A 17398-nucleotide genomic window follows, 5' to 3' on the forward strand; every position below is an offset into this window, starting at 1 on the left:
GTTAACTCCGGATAATTATTTAGGAAGCACTGCATCACCAGATTCAAGGTGTGAGCCAGGCAAGGTATGTGTCTGAGTTTTGCAAGGGCTATGGCAGCCACAAAATTCCGGCCATTATCACTGACTACCTTGCCTGGCTCAAGATCTATAAAAAGAAATGATTCACCGCACTCGACAAGTTGATAGTATGCAAAAACTCATATATTTATTCAAAGTGTCCAATCCATCAACAAAAGTGTGCCCAAGCAAGATTAGGAAATATACAATCAGAATACCCGACGTTTCGATCCTCCTGGATCTTACTGATGGGGTACACTAAAATAAAAATATATATACAATATATAGTGAATAATCCAAAATATATACAGAATATAAACATTGATTGTGGATAGACAATCACCAATGTATAAACATTGAAGCTGAAATATACATATAAGAAAAGAAAAATAAGATACAAAGACAAACAGAAAAATATGCAAAGTTACTGGTGGAATGTTACTAGTCAGCTATAGCATAATATTTTGATTTATTAAGACAAGTATAACGTTTGAAATTGACTCCAGGAGATTAAGAGACCAGAGACACCATAGATTTACCTCAATAGAAAAAATGGCGAACTTAGGGCATTTGGATAAAATATACCTCCCCTTAAGGTAACTGTAGGTGGAAATATATAAAAAAGTGTAAGCTACTTACAAGTAATGGTTGTAGAGTATGAATAAAATGACAGATTCAGCAGAGAATGTAAAATGTACCTGAAAGGTATAGGTATCGTACAAAATAGCTTTAACGGATACTGCTCAGCAATTGTGAATATGCCATAAATTGATTTCAGTTGAGTGGTGCCATAGATTGGTTCCCGCTGAGTAATGCAAAAAAGGGGGATAGCTCAGTATATGGATAGTAAAAATAATTCAAAGGTGTATATCAAAGTGTGTAATATACCTTAAGGTAGGTAGGTTTTAGCTTGAGACTGCAGTGGCCGTCATTAAGTGGTTTCCACCTGTAGGATGAGTGGCACATAATGAAAATAATCATGCCGGCGCTAAAGCACAATATAGAGTGTTTAAATATGGCGTGGATTACCTGAGGTAGGTAGGTTTAGGCTTGAGGCTGCAGTGGCCGTCAATTAATGTTTTCCACCTGTAAGGTGAGTGGCACCTAATGAGAATAATTGTGCCAGCGCTAAAATGCAGTATAGTATATATCTCTGTGGCGTGAGTTACCTGGGGGATCCTGGGAGGAGGAAACGAGCAGTAAAGGTGGTGCTCCTGCACCCTACCTTGGAGTAGATGGGAGGCTGTCATGGTCTGTGATATAGCGAGGTTTAAATACCGCGCTGTGCACCGCTAGACCGGAAGTGCGTCATCCAGCCCGGAAGTGACACAGCACAGTGAGGGGAGAGACACCGCACATGCACGGTGGTTGCCAGGACTAGAGAGGACAGCGCTTGCGCGGTAGAGGAGATGGCTGCGATGATGATGCAGCGTATTGGGATAACCGCGCTTGCGCGGTAAAGGAAAGAGTTGTGATGCTAGAGAAGTGTCATCATGGGAAAGGGGGGAGTGATTGCAATGCAGAACAGAGTATGGAGGAACAAGGAACGTAAAAATAGGGAAGGGCAGGCACTATAATGGATTAAGTAGAATATAGTAGCATGGTAAACCTGTGTCGGTCATAATAGAGAATGGATTATATAGAAAAAATGGAGAAAAAAGGGGAAAGAAAAAATGATGAAAATAATAATATAAATAAAAATAAAAATAAAGTTAAAAATAAATGGAAGAAAATGCAAATGAAGCAAAAAATAAAAAATATGAAATGAAAAATAATTAAATGGAAAATAAAGAATAAAAAGTAAAAAATAAAAGTAAAAAATAAAAAATAAAGATTACGTGAATAAATAGAGAATCAAGGATAAAAATAAGGAAAAACAAGGGGAAAAAATCCGAAAATTAGAAACTAAAAAAGAAAAACTAAAAAGAAAAAAGGAAAAAAGGGAAAAACTTTTTTTGTAAAAAAGAGCTTACCAATTATTGTGGAATATCAGCGTGTCTGAAAATAGTAAACAACAATAGGTTAATTATAAAAGTCAATTTATTTCTCTATTGAGGCCTTTTGGTGACAGTGTGTCTAATTTATGGATCCAGTAAGTTTCCCTCTGCTTCAAGAGTAGTGTTGAGCATTCCGATACTGCAAATATCGGGTATCGGCCGATATTCGCTGTTTCGCAATTTCGATACCAAGTAACGATATTTTTACAATATCGGATATCGGAATCGGAAGTTCCCATAATGCAATGAGCCAGTGTTGTGGCTGTGAATGGCTGCTGAAATGATGTCATCATGATGCGCGGTCTGTGCGCATCATGATGCGCGGTCTGTGTGGGCCTGCTGGGGGTCTGTGTGGGCCTGCCGGGGGTCTGTGCGGGCCTGCCAGGGGTCTGTGCGGGCCTGCCAGGGGTCTGTGCGGGCCTGCCGGGGGTCTGTATGGGCCTGCCGGGCATCTGTGCACGCCTGCCGGGCGTCTGTGCACGCCTGCCGGGCGTCTGTGCGGGCCTGCCGGGGGTCTGTGCTGGCCTGCCGGGGGTCTGTGCTGGCCTGCCGGGGGTCTGTGCTGGCCTGCCGGGGGTCTGTCCGGGCCTGCTGGGGGTCTGTGCGAGCTGCCGAGGGTCTGTGCGAGCTGCCGGGGGTTGTGTGTGTGTGTGCAGGCATCGTCCGATGGGACTACAAGTCCCATTGGGCTATGTCTGCTACAATGACAGTGATTGACATATTAGCCATGATGGGACAGTAGTAGTCCCATCATCCGGCTGTGTTGAATGTAAAAAAACAAAAAACAAAAACATACATACTACATACATACTACATACATACTACATATATACAACATTCATACAACATACATACTACATATATACTACATTCATACAACATACATACATACATACTACATACATACTACATATATACTACATTCATACAATATACATACATACTACATATATACTACATTCATAAAACATACATACATACTACATACATACTTCATATATACTACATTCATACAACATACATACATACTACATACTACATACATACTACATATATACTACATTCATACAACATACATACATACATACATACTACATACATACTACATATATACTACATTCATACAACTTTCATACATACACACTACATATATACTACATTCATACAACATACATACATACATGCTACATACTAAATACATACTACATATATACTACATTCATACAACATATATACATACATACTACATACATACTACATATATACTACATTCATACAACATACATACATACATACTCCATACATACTACATATATACTACATTCATACAACATACATACATACTGTACATACTACATACATACTACATATATACTACATTCATACAACATACATACATACTACATACAATACATTCATACAATACATACATATAGACATACAGTACATATAACTGTATGTCGTGATGCGCTGCAGGAGATTGTCGTGGGACACTCGTGGATTTCTGCGGATCAGAGAGTATATCGGTTGTTTGTTATTTTAATATTTTTTAAAGATGACACTGGCTTCAAAGTGACAAGTGATGGTGAGTATGTACTCTATGTTATATGTACTGTATGTCTATATGTATGTATTGTATGAATGTATGAATGTATTGTATGTAGTATGTATGCAGTATGTATGTTGTATGTCTGTATCATGTTTTATGTATGCAAATATGCAAATAAAATGAAAAAAAAAACAGACAATGTGATTTTCTGGATTTTTTTTCTCAGTTTGTCTCCCATAGTTGAGGTCTACCTATGATGTAAATTACAGACGCCTCTCATCTTTTTAAGTGGTGGAACTTGCACTATTGCTGACTGACTAAATACTTTTTTTCCCCACTGTATGTATGTAGTATGTATGTAGTATGTACTATGTATGTATGTTGTATGAATGTAGTATATATGTAGTATGTATGTTGTATGAATGTAGTATATATGTAGTATGTATGTAGCATGTAGTATGTATGCATGTTGTATGAATGTAGTATATATGTAGCATGTATGTAGTATGTATATATGTTGTATGAATGTAGTATATATAAAGTATGTATGTAGTATGTATGTATGTTGTATGAATGCTATATGTAGTATGTATGTAGTATGTATGTTGAATGTATGTTGTATGAATGTAGTATATATGAAGTATGTATGTAGTATGTATGTTGTATGAATGTAGTGTATATGTAGTATGTATGTAGTATGCATGTTGTATGTTGTATGAATGTAGTATATATGAAGTATGTATGTATGTTGTATGAATGTAGTATATATGTAGTATGTATGTAGTATGTATGTTGTATGAATGTAGTATATATGACGTATGTATGTAGTATGTATGTTTGTTGTATGAATGTAGTATATATGAAGTATGTATGTAGCATGTATGTATGTTGAATGTATGTAGTATGTATGTTTTTTTGTTTTTTTTACAATCAACACATTAGCCGGATGATGGGACTACTACTGTCCCATCATTGGCTAATGTGTCAATCACTGTCCTTGTAGCAGGCATAGCCCGATGGGACTTGTAGTCCCATCAGAAGATGCCTGGATGCCTGCACACAGAAACAAAGACCCCCGGCAACCCGCACAGACCCCCGGCAGGCCCGTACAGACCCCCGGCAGGCCCGCACAGACCCCCGGCTGGCCCGTACAGACCCCCGGCAGCCCGTACAGACCCTCGGCAGGCCCGCACAGACCCCCGGCAGCCCACACAGACCTCCGGCAGGCCCGCACAGACCCCCGGCAGGCCCGCACAGACCCCCGGCAGCCCGCACAGACCCCCAGCAGGTCCGCATAGACCCCCGGCAGGCCCGCATAGACCCCAGAGAGGCCCGTACAGACCCCGCCCGCACACACAGACACGCACAGTGTCCGCCCACGCACCGACCACACTCTTCCCCCTTCCGAACTGGATGTGCAAGTAAAGAAAGGGTTTTTTTAATTCCGATATTTCTGTCCCATTGACTTGAATGGGGTTTCCGGTATCGGAATCGGCGATACCCGATACTTTTTGGGTATCGGTCCGATCCAATCCGATCCGATATTTCTCAATATCGGAAAGTATCGCTCAACACTATTCAAGAGTTTTATGTGGTTGCCACCTCTCCTGGGTTTAGATACCTGTTCAATCACTTGATACTTTAGTTGCGCCACTGTGTGTTTGTATTTGACAAAGTGATCTGGAATGGGTAGCCATGTTTTGCCACATCTAATTGTAGATTTGTGGCTAGCAATTCTATCTTTGACATGCTGTGTTGTCTCACCCACGTATAGAAGGCCACAGGGGCACTTGATGACATATATTACAAAATTGGAGTCGCAGATATAAAACCCTCGTATAGGTAATGATTTGCCTGTGCGTGGATGAGTGACCGTATCAGATTTAATAATATTTGAACAGGAAGCACAGTTAAGGCAAGGGAAGTGCCTTTGTTTTTGTGTTGATATGGGTAATTTGCTACCGATATCTGCCCAAACCAATTTGTCCTTGATGTTGGGGGCTCTCCTGTTACACATCAGAGCTGGTGTGCTAAAGGCTTTGATGTTAGGATATGCACTAGAGAGCAATGACCAATGTTTGCAAAAGATGGAGTGAATTCTCGGCATAAGGGGGTGATAAGTATGAACGAAGGGAACTCTTTCAGGATTTGAGATAGTTGAGACTGTCATAGGTGGATCTAGAACTCATGTTTTCTCTTGTTGGAGGAGACTAGCAGGGTAATTTCTCTCTAAAAAGCTAGAAGACATCTCAACCGGATGAGTGGGTAGTAATTCTGGGTCGGAAACTATTCTTGAGATACTTGTAAACTGTGATCTGGGAAGGCTATCTTTTGTGGCTTTTGGGTGGCTACTAGAGTAATGAAGTAGACTATTACAGTCTGTAGATTTTGTGTACAGATCAGTTGTAAGATTCCCCAAAGAATCTTTGTGTATCATTGTATCCAAGAAAGGTATGTGAGTCATGTCATAGTTGATGGTATCCAATAAGTTCAGGTAAGTGTGAAAGGATTCCAAGGACTCAGGAGAGCCTGTCCAGATAAAGAAAATATCATCGATATAGCGATGATAACAAATGATGGATTCTTTAAACATCTTACTCGGGTAAATGAAATTTTGTTCAAAAGAGTGCATGAAGGCATTTGCGTAAGCCGGTGCCAAGTTTGATCCCATCATGGTCACCCGTAACTGGACGTAGTATGTGTCCTCAAATAGAATGAAATTCTCATATAGGACTAATGTAAGGAGGTCTAAACACAATTGGATGGATTCAACAGACATATTGGAAGTTTCCAGTAGGGAACAGGTGGCTTGTATCCCCTTGGTGTGAGAAATGGATGTATAGAGGCTATTAACGTCTAACGTAACCAATAGACTAGTAGGCAATATAGTTTTGAGGTCATGAATAATTTTCAGAAAATGTCCCGTGTCTAGTAGAAAAGAGGGGGTAGTCTTTACCAAAGGTGTTAAGATCATCTCAAGATAGACAGAGAGGGGAGAGAGTATAGAGTCAGTTGATGCCACAATTGGCCTGCCAGGGGGATTTAGAAGAGATTTATGGATTTTTGGAAGAACATAGAAAACGGGAGTGATGGGATGGGGATTGGTAAGAAATGTGACTGTTTTGTTGTCTAAGATGTTTTCATCCAGATAGGTTTTGAGTAAGGATTGAATCTTACGACTGATGTCAAATGTAGGGTCCCTTGGTATAGATTTATTGGTGTGCATATCGGATAGCTGCCGTTCAATTTCACCAATGTACATGCTACGTTCCAGAATGACGATGGCACCCCCCCTTATTAGCCGGTTTAATAATGATGTTTTTGTTGTTTTGTAATGCTGTTAGTGCTTGTTTTTCTACCCGTGTCAAATTGTTATGGTTAGGAAAGAAATCCAGACGTTGTTGGTGTATTAGATCCTTAACCTCTCTATCAATGAAAGAAATACATGTCTCTGTAGCATGAGTCGACTGTGGAGGATTAAAAGAGCTTGGGCTCCTAAGTCCCAGATTTGTAACCGAAAGCTCCGCAACAGAGATGTCCCCAATTGGAGGCACTCTGATATCGGAGGTTTCTGGTAAAGTCCCAAAATGTGTTTTCAGTCTGATGGCACGGTAAAAACGTTTCGGGTCCTTCTCCAGCTGGAAAGCATCCCAGTTGGGGGTAGGACAGAATGAAAGCTCTTTTTGAAGTACTGATAACTCCGCAGGGGAGAGTGTATGTTTTGAGATGTTAATTACCAGGTTGGGTGACGCCTTACCTGGGATCGGGTGGTCATTTTGTCATTTCCTGGTTCTTCGCGTCTGTCTGTGCGTTGGAAACCTCCCCTGCGGCCCTTCGATAAAAAACGTGGTCTTGTTGAACCTGTAGATGAGTCACTCTCTGTACTGAAAGAGCCGAATTTTCGATTGGATTGGCGTCGCCAGGAATTTGTACCAGAGGATTCGCTCCATCTGTAGACTCTGTTGCTACTATAGTCGTCTGTGTCCCTTTGGAACTTCTGACATTTCCTCTCTTGTAGAAATTTCTGTTGTTCCGATAGAATTTTGTCTGCTCTATCTTTCAGGTTTGACCAATCCGCAGAAGACAAAGTAGCGGATAATTAGGTTTCCACAGCTTTGATGTTTTCTTTGGTATCGGCAATCGCTTTCTGCAAGAATTCAATAGTTAGGATTATAATATCAAGAGAATACTTGTTTAATATTTTTTTATATTTATCACAGAATTCCTCGTTGTCACTGAAGAGAGTTGGGCGTAGGTGACACCTAAGGCTCCTGGGAATTTTTCCTTGTTTATGATACTCGGCTAAGGTTCTACAGTGAAGATCGTAGGATAGTAATTTGCATCTCTCCTTTTCGTAGTCTCTCGTTCTTAACTCCTGTGTTGGAGTTTTTAAAAAATCATTGGAGTCCGAGACTTGTGCTAAGATGCTGGAACTTGTTGCAGCGTCGTAGGTGAAGGTTTCCGAAGACATCTGTTTAGACCGGTGCTGGCACGAGAAAAATCATCGACTATATGTAGAGAGATGGTGCGCACTCGGGTCTTAGAAAAAGTAGGTCCTGGTGTATTGGACCACTAGGGCCCTGAACATATAAAAAGAAATGATTCACCGCACTCGACAAGTTGATAGTATGCAAAAACTTGTATATTTATTCAAAGTGTCCAATCCATCAACAAAAGTGTGCCCAAGCAAGATTAGGAAATGTACAATCAGAATACCCGACGTTTCTATCCTCCCGGATCTTACTCATGGGGTACACTAAAATAAAAACATATATACAATATATAGTGAATAATCCAAAATATATACAGAATATAAACATCGATTGTGGATAGACAATCACCAATGTATAAACATTGAAGCTGAAATATACATATAAGAAAAGAAAAATAAGATACAAAGACAAACAGAAAAATATGCAAAGTTACTGGTGGAATGTTACTAGTCAGCTATAGCATATTATTTTGATTTATTAAGACAAGTATAACGTTTGAAATTGACTCCAGGAGATTAAGAGACCAGAGACACCATAGATTTACCTTAATAGAAAGAATGGCTCGGAATGCTTCGCTTTCAACCAAAAGGAAGGGTATCATCTCTAATGAGATCAGTTTGGCAATGTACGCGTTCAAAGCCAGTGTACGCGGATGGGAGGATGAGTACTTTCTTGTCCTACTCAGAGTATCTGGTAGGGTGAGCTGGACTTGAGAGCTGCATATGGGGGAACTGGACCTGACAGACTGACAGGGGGTTGGTGATGGTGATGGTGGTGGTGGTGATGGCCTAGATTTAGTCTTTCGTTGCAAAAACATTGTGTTTCCCTGACTGCTTTGGCCTTGCGACGACACCTCAACATTTCTTGCTGCTGGTGTGCTTACCGGTGGGCTTGGAGTGGGGGAAGCGATGGAGCATTGCTGGCTACCTTCAGTCGGAGCAGGTGCACTTGTGCTACCTGAGGTTTTGTAGTCCATCCACACTTGCAAGTGCATGGTGGTTAAATGTCTAAGCATGCAACTGGTATTCAAATTTCAGAGATTTTTCCCTCGGCTAAAGGTCCTTCCGCACTTCTTACAGATAACCTTTGCCTCATCAATAAGATTTTGGTCAAAAAAGTGCCACACTGCACTCTTCCTACTGTGGTATACATTTTCAGGGCTTGCACGCTGTGCTAATTTGACCGTCAGACCAAGCTGTCCTGCAACACTTTTTGTTTTTTTACCACTTTTTTGGACAGCTACGGGCCTGCCAGATAACCGCTGCTGTGATGACAATGCCTGCTGCGGATCCTTCTCCTCTTCTGACCTATTGCCAGCGGCACCCTCTTCCCCCCAATGGATGCCAATCCAGGTCAACAACTGGGTCATCCATCACCTCCTCTTCATTTTCATCTGCACCTTCCTCTGTGTCACCGTGTAAGGTGGTATAGTATGCAGGAAGGAGTACCTGAGTTTCATCAGGGTCAGATTCTGGCTCAGTAGACTGCGAGGGCAATGTATTGCTCTGGGTCAATGTACCAGCAGAATCATCTAGTAGTGGCTGTGCATCAGTGCACTCCATGTCAGGTTCATTTTGGACTGGGGAATTCAGGACTTGACTTGATAACCTAGGCATGGTATGTGGAAAGAGCTCCATGGAGTAATCTGAAATGTGGCCTGCCGCATCCTTCACTTTTGGTGGGGGTGAAGGCCACAAGGAAAGGTGTTGTTCATGACCAGAAGCCTGCACTGATGACTCAGTGCTTGAAGTTTTTGAAACTTGAGAAGAGGCGATAGAGTTGGAGGCTGTTTCGGTAATGTAAGCCAAAACCTGTTCCTGATGCTCCGGCTTTAAAAGCGGTTTACCTACTCACAGAAAAGGGAATCTTACAGGCCTTCTTGAGCCATACGATGACACTGGCTCAATATCTCCTTCCTTAGCTGCTTTTGTGCTTTGGCAAAACCAGCAGATGTACCACCACCACCATCAGTACCAGGTGCCCCCCTGCCCCTTCCACCATACTTCCTCATGTTTGGGAAAATGTACCAAAAATACCAGCAGATATATGGTACTATATGAGGAGCGTACAGCTGTATAAGGTGTAGCGAAAATTTAAAATCTCCGAATATATTTCCTTATTCACAGATGCTCTCCCAGTATGTATTTGACTGTAATTCAAAACAGCCAATATATGGTACTATATGAGGAGCGTACAGCTGTATAAGGTGTAGTGAAAAATTTAAATCTCCTTATATATTTCCTTAGTCACAGACGCTCTCCGTGTGTATTTGACCGTAATCCAAACAGCAGATATATGGTACTGTATCAGAAGCGGACAGCTCTATATGGTGTATGTATGGAAAAATGTAAATCTATGTATATTTATTTCTGGAGTAACACACAGATGCTGTCTCAGTATGGATTTGACCGTAATCCAAACAGCAGATATATGGTACTGTATTAGAAGCGGACAGCTGTATAAAATGTAAAGGAAATTTTAAATCTCCTTTTATATATTCCCTTACTCACACCCAGGTGCTCTCCCAGTATGTATTTGACCGTAATCCAACCAGCAGATATACGGTACTGTATCAGAAGCAGACAGCTGTATAAAGTGTAGGGGAAATTTTAAATCTCCTTTTATATATTCCCTTACTCACACCCAGACGCTCTTCCAGTATTTATTTCACCGTAATCCAACCAGCAGATATACGGTACTGTATCAGAAGCGGACAGCTGTATAAAGTGTAGGGGAAATTTTAAATCTTCTTTTATATATTCCCTTACTCACACCCAGATGCTCTCCCAGTATGGATTTGACCGTAATCCAAACAGCAGATATACGGTACTGTATCAGAAGCGGACAGCTCTATACGGTGTATGGAAAAATGTAAATCTATGTATATTTATTTCCGGAGTCACACGCACGCTGTCTCAGTATGGATTTGACCGTGATCCAAACAGCAGATATACGGTACTGTATCAGAAGCGGACAGCTCTATACGGTGTACGTATGGAAAAATTTAAATCTCCATCTATTTTTTTCCGTAGTCACACACAGACACTGTCTCAGTATGGATTTGACCGTAATCCAAACAGCAGATATATGGTACTGTATCAAAAGCGGACAGCTCTACATGGTGTATGCATGGAAAAATGTAACTCTCCGTCTATTTTTTTCTGGAGTCACACACAGACGCTGTCTCAGTATGGATTTGACCGTAATTCAAACAGCAGATATACAGTACTGTATCAGAAGCGGACAGCTCTATACAATGTATGTATGGAAAAATGTAACTCTCCGTCTATTTTTTTACGGAGTCACACACAGACGCTGTCTCACTATGGATTTCACTGTAATCCAAACAGCAGATATACGGTACTGTATCAGAAACGGACAGCTCTATACGGTGTATGTATGGAAAAATGTAACTCTCCGTCTATTTTTTTCCAGAGTCACACACAGATAGCATGTATTTGTCCGTGATACCAGCCGGTACACGGTAGTGTGTGAGGAGCGTACAACACCAATACGGTGTGGGAAAAAATGAACGCTCGGTAACTGTTCAGAAAAAAAGAATAAAAGTAGAAGTGCTGTGTAAAAAGCAGTCTGCACAGCAGTGTGCACACAGCAATGCAGGTAGCCTAATAAGGCAGCCTAATAACCAGCGCTGCTGTACACAAAAAAATCCTCCCCTGTCACTGCACACTAACTGTACAGCACAATTGCTATCAGCAGAAGCACAGATTCTTTTTTCTTCCCTGCCTATCTGTTTTCTTTTCCAGCCTAACACTCTCCCTATTGAGAAGCAGCGGCAGACAGCAACCTTTCCCTATGCTAACATCGGCAGAAGTAAAATGGCGATCGGCGGTCAGGGCTTTTATAGCCACAGTGACGCCACACAAAGCAAGCCAATCACTGAAATGCCCTTCTCTAAGATGGTGGTGGCCGCTGCCCATGTCATCGCGTTGCCCAAAGTGTACGTCCTTGCTCATTGGCAGAGAAAAGGCGCCTGAAAGCATTATGGGAAAAGCGACTTTGGCGCTCAGGTCGGCGACCGCATGGCTGACCTCACGCTATGGTCGGGTTTCGCTTGGCGAAACCCGTCTTGAATGAAATTCGGCGACTTTTAAATTTGACCGACCCATTTCGCTCAACTCTAGCCATAACCCTAACAGGATAAATAAGGTCAGAAACCTTGGTCAAAGTTATCTGAGCACACAAAAGTCCAAGGTGTCTAAACGTTTGCATATGCCATTTTCCTTTTTGTAATTTTTAAAATGTAAATAATTGCAATGTATATATATATATTTTTCCTAAAATACAAAGGAAATGTGTAATCTTTAACTTTACATCTTTTAGAGATCATTTCATCTTCAATTGGCTAAACTGTGCTCACAATAACAGTAATTTTGACCATGGGTGCCCAAAACTTTTAAATGCTATTGTATATGAAGTATTATTCATATTTACTACATATAATAATTGTGTGTAAGAAGAAACCTAGATGAAGCTTTACACTACTTATATATGGGCGTTTATATTTAACACTTGACTGGCACTTCTTCCTCTCTGGGCTTCAGAACACGGCTAATTTTTTAACAAATTTGAATAGCTCTTTAATAAATATGTTTCTCACCTTTCCCTCTATTTCTATCTAGTATATATAAGTTGTTAATTTCTATGGCTGCTGTTGCTGACCTCATAGTCCAAGTACTATCACATGCTAATGGGAAACATGTGGCTGGTAGCCTTCTGGCACAAATTAAGTTGCCTTCTCCAAACACCTTGCCAGTTTCTTAATCACATTGCAGAAAGCAGGGTGTGATTTATAAAATACATCTAATTATGTAAATGGACACTTATGTTCAACACATTTGGATTTCTTCTAGCCTTTTTAAGGATGAACAGTAAAATAATAATTTAGCACATGTTGTGGATGGGATAATGAGTAGACAAGAGTGGGCACGCACCTTGAGTGCTACCTTTTAGCTACCTGGGTGGATGTAAAAAAAAAATATTGTGTTTGTGGGAGTATATTTACGTTTTGAAAGGTATCTGAAGGTTCGTTCAGAAATGTACGGAGGTCAATGTCAGTAGTGTGAACCTGATACGTTAGGGAATTGGGAGCCAATGTAGGAATTTGCAAAGGAGTAAAGGCCCCGTCACACATAGTGACTCATCAGCGATCCCGACAACGATATCAACGTGTCAGGATCGTTGGTGAGTCGCTACATGATCGCTGGTGAGCTGTCAAACAGACAGCTTCACCAGCGATCAGCACCAGCGACGCCGAGCGCACGGCGTCGCTGTGTACTTTAGTTACCAGCGCGCTGATGCAGGGAGCTGGTAACTAAGGTACACATCGGGTTTCTATGTGACGCACGTCCCTTAGATACCCGATGAGTACGTTAGTTACCAGCTGATCTCTAGTCTCCCACCTGTCACACGCAGTGATGCGTGCTGGCCAGCGGGAGATCAGCGATCAAAGAAATGTCCAGGGCTTTCCAAGAGCGATCAGTGATACCGGCAGGGGGGCCGGTAGCTGATCGCTGTCACACACACTCGCTAGCAAGATCGCTATGTGTGACGGGGCCCTAAAGTGGAGGAGTAGATACAAGAGATTAGTGGATTAGTCAGGCAGCAAAGTTAAGAATGGACTGTTGAGGTGCGAGACTGTTAGCAGTGAGGCCACAGAGGAGGATATTGCAGTAACTAAAGCAGTAGACATGAAGATAGAGAGTTTGAGGGCAAAGTATGAGAGGGACAGTATGGAAAGGGGGGAAACTAAGAGGACAGTGTGAAGAGGGGCACAGTCTGTAGAGCGCAGAAAGGGGGCAGAGTGAGGAGGGGGCACAGACAAAATAGGTCAGCATAGGGGCTGTGTGAGGATGGAGCACAATCTGGAGTAGCCTAAAAATCATGAGTATGGGGCATAATTAGGAGAGGAATGCATGGTGACAGTGTGTGGGGATGCAGTGCAAAGAGCACAGCATGAGGGGCAGTATGAGAAAGGGGCATAAATTATAAGGTAGAAAAGCACAATGAAGCAATTATCAGCTCACCCGGTTGACAAAATGCCTGGAATGTGAATGCGGTGCGCGGAGGCTTCAGGCTGGTTTCCTGAGCAACAGAGCAGTGAAAAAAATGGAAAATCCAGCAACTGCAAAATTCATTAAAACATCACATTTATTTGTAGATTAAAATATGAAAAAGTCAACGATTTTCAAGCGACATTAGCTCTTAATCATGACAACTAACATGCAGGAGCTATGAAAATATATAGCATAAAAAGTAGATGTGGAACAGACAAATAAGCAAATTTGTGTAGCTCAAAATGCGTCGACCATTGTGCTAACATGTTTTAAAACTTTACTTATTCATGTTTCAATCTACAAATAAATGTGATGTTTTAAGGAATTTTGCAGTTGCTGGATTTTCAACTTTTTCACAGTTTATTAGAGGCAAGCAATGGGGCAGTGTGAGGAGGGAGCAAAATATGGAGAGGGCAGCATTGGGGACAGTGTGAGGAGGAAACACAGTCTCAAGAGGGCAGCATGAAGGGGCAGTGTGAGGAGGGAGAATGGTTTGGAGTTGGCAGAATAAGGGGCTGTGTAAGGAGAAGGCTCAGTTTTCTAGAGGGCAGCATGCCTCTGGGCACAGAATGAAATGGGGGCACAATATTGAGAGGGGATAGCATGGTGAGTGGTGGGAGTGTGGAGATATACAAAGAGTAGGGGAAACAGAGGAGAGGGGAAAGCCATGTCATAGGCAATGGTTCATAAGGGCAGATAGTGTGGTGGTTACAGATCATAAAGGCAGACAGTATGGTAGCTATTTATCAAAAGGGTGGTTGGTGTGATGGTTATAGCTCATAAGAACTAGTAGTGTGGAGGCTATGTACCATGCTCTTGCAGCCATGTACTGATGATAGGTGATATATTTCTTTACTGTAATGATTTTGGTGATTATTCATATACTAATGTCAGTTCAGGTCCTGTATCGATGTACTGATGGTGGTTCTGATGCTGTATTCCTGTACTGATGATGGTTGTAGAGATGTGAAGAGATGAGTAAACCTTTCAAGGCTTGGTTTTGTTCGGCTTGAAGAACATCCCTAAACTCGCCGAACACGTTCGGCGAATGGTTCGACAAACATATACGAAGCCCAGTGAAATAAATGGGAGGCAAGACTAAAAGCATAGACAACACCTTCAAGAGGGCCAAAAAGCTGTCAAAACAGCTCAAATTAGGGGCAGACACCAGGAAAGTGGCATCAATTGACCCATCAAATGTGCTATGACTCAATAATTAAAAAAAAAATTGATATGGGTTCCCCTGAATTTTTGTTGGGCGTCCCCTATTTTAATAACCACGAAAGGCTAGGCAGAATTTGAGATTGGCGAACATTTTCTGAAAAAGTTCTCTCATCTCTAGTGATGTATTCATATTCTGATGGTAGTTATGGAGATTTATTCATGTACTGACAGCAGTTCTGATTATGTTATTTTGTACTGACTATTGTTCTGGTGCCTTATTTATGTATTGAGGATGGTTCTGATGATGTATTCCTGCACTGATGGTGGTTCTGACTATGTATTTCTGTATGTCACCTATAAGGTTCCTGGGCGTCACCTATAAGGTACCTGGGTGTAAATAATATTTTGCATATTTTGCTATACTGATTAAGTCTCATTAGCACTGTGGTTCTCATATTGGCTGGTATCAGCTTGCAGCAACTTCGACCATTGTTAAGGACATACTGGGAGTTGTAGGTTCTTCTGATAAAGATGTATATGGGTCTGACCTAAACTTTCAATTAATCACAGTACTATACTGATGACAGTACTGCATACTGATGACAGTTTTGGTGATATATTCCTATACTGATAATGGTTCTGGTGATGAATTCATGTGCTGATGGTGGTTCTGGTGATTACTCATATACTGATGATTGATTTTCTGCTGTATCCATGTACTAATGGTGGTTCTGGTGATGAATTCCTGTACTGATGGTGGTTTTGCACATGTATTTCTGTACTGAAGGTCGTTCTGCTGCTGTATTCATGTACTGATGGTTGTTGTGGTGATGTATACTTGTATTGATGATGGTACTTGTGTCGTATTCATGTAATGATGATGGTTCTGTTTATGTATTCATGCACTGATAGTGGTTGTGGTGATGTATAGCTGTATTGATGATGGTTCTAGTGCCATATTTATGTACTGATGAAAGGTCTGGTGATGTATTCCTGTCCTGATTAGAATTTTGGCGTCATATTCATGTACTGATGATGATTATGGTGATGTATTAATGTACAGATGGTGCTCATTGAAATATAAATCCTTCAACATCATTATATATTCTATCTGTTGCCACATTTCTGATAATATAATGTTTTAATGCAAATTCAAATGTGTTAAGTGATATTAGAGTGACAGAGCACTTAACGAGCCTCTGTCTCTTGAGCTTGCTTGCTGATCCAATACTAGCCTCTTTAGGTTCATTGGTAGCCCACTGTCTGATGTATAGTAAGCAAATAAGACAAACAAGCTAAGGAGGCTTGTGGCAGACAGGGAAACAACCTCACAAGAAAGTGATTCATTAAGTGCTCTGTCATGCTTAGAGCACTTAATGCCTCGTTTGCGTATTAATTAAAACAGATAGAATAAGATATAAACGCTTCTCTGGATTAACATTTCAAAGACCTACATGCCCATATATGAGGTTTTGGTGGAAGAGTAAGGACAGATTTACTTTAAAATTATTTGAGCAACAGATGGAAAGTTAATACAACTGATCTTAGCTTTAAAATCAGCGGTTTCTTAGCTGCATATGGTTCCTCTCATTTTGTGTGCGGGCTTGGAAAATGATAATATTGAAGTAACGTTTGTGAAAAATATATATATATCTTAGCAAATTGGAAACAGATGTGAGCATGTGTATTATACTAATTTTATGAGATGGCAATTAACTGATTTGTATATTGTAGACATATTCAATTTCTTATCTGCTGTCTACAATGCAATTATTCGAGTCTGAAAAGCACATAATCTGTTCTTCTCAGTATGCATAAGCATCTGTATAATTATGTACAACTTACATACAGTGGGGAAAATAAGTATTTGAAACACTTCCAATTTCGCTAGTTTTCCCACCTACAAAGAATGGAGAGGTCTGTAATTTTTATCGTGGGTACACTTCAATTGTGAGAGACAGAATCTTAAAGCCTCCGTCACACACAGCGATCTCACCAGCGAGATCGCTGTGTGTGACACCTATCAGCATCCGGCCCCCACGCCAGGTATTGCTGATCGTT

The 17398-nt window shown here is 41.0% G+C and overlaps 1 long non-coding RNA gene across 2 annotated transcripts; it reads right to left on the reverse strand.

Annotated features, from left to right (window-relative positions):
* Positions 1-507: 507 nt before the first annotated feature.
* LOC141100283 (uncharacterized) lies at positions 508-8341 on the reverse strand. Of its 2 annotated transcripts, XR_012234668.1 has the most exons (5): positions 7361-8341; positions 2031-2055; positions 1087-1143; positions 946-1003; positions 508-862 (listed from the first exon to the last, which is right to left on the reverse strand). It is a non-coding gene; the product is annotated as an uncharacterized lncRNA (long non-coding RNA). The 2 variants fall into 2 exon arrangements; XR_012234667.1 differs by having other exon boundaries at positions 508-1143.
* Positions 8342-17398: the final 9057 nt, after the last annotated feature.

This window comes from Dendrobates tinctorius, unplaced genomic scaffold (assembly GCF_039654945.1).
Source record: "Dendrobates tinctorius isolate UK_male_01 unplaced genomic scaffold, ASM3965494v1 ptg000011l, whole genome shotgun sequence".
Taxonomy (NCBI): Eukaryota; Metazoa; Chordata; class Amphibia; order Anura; family Dendrobatidae; genus Dendrobates; species Dendrobates tinctorius.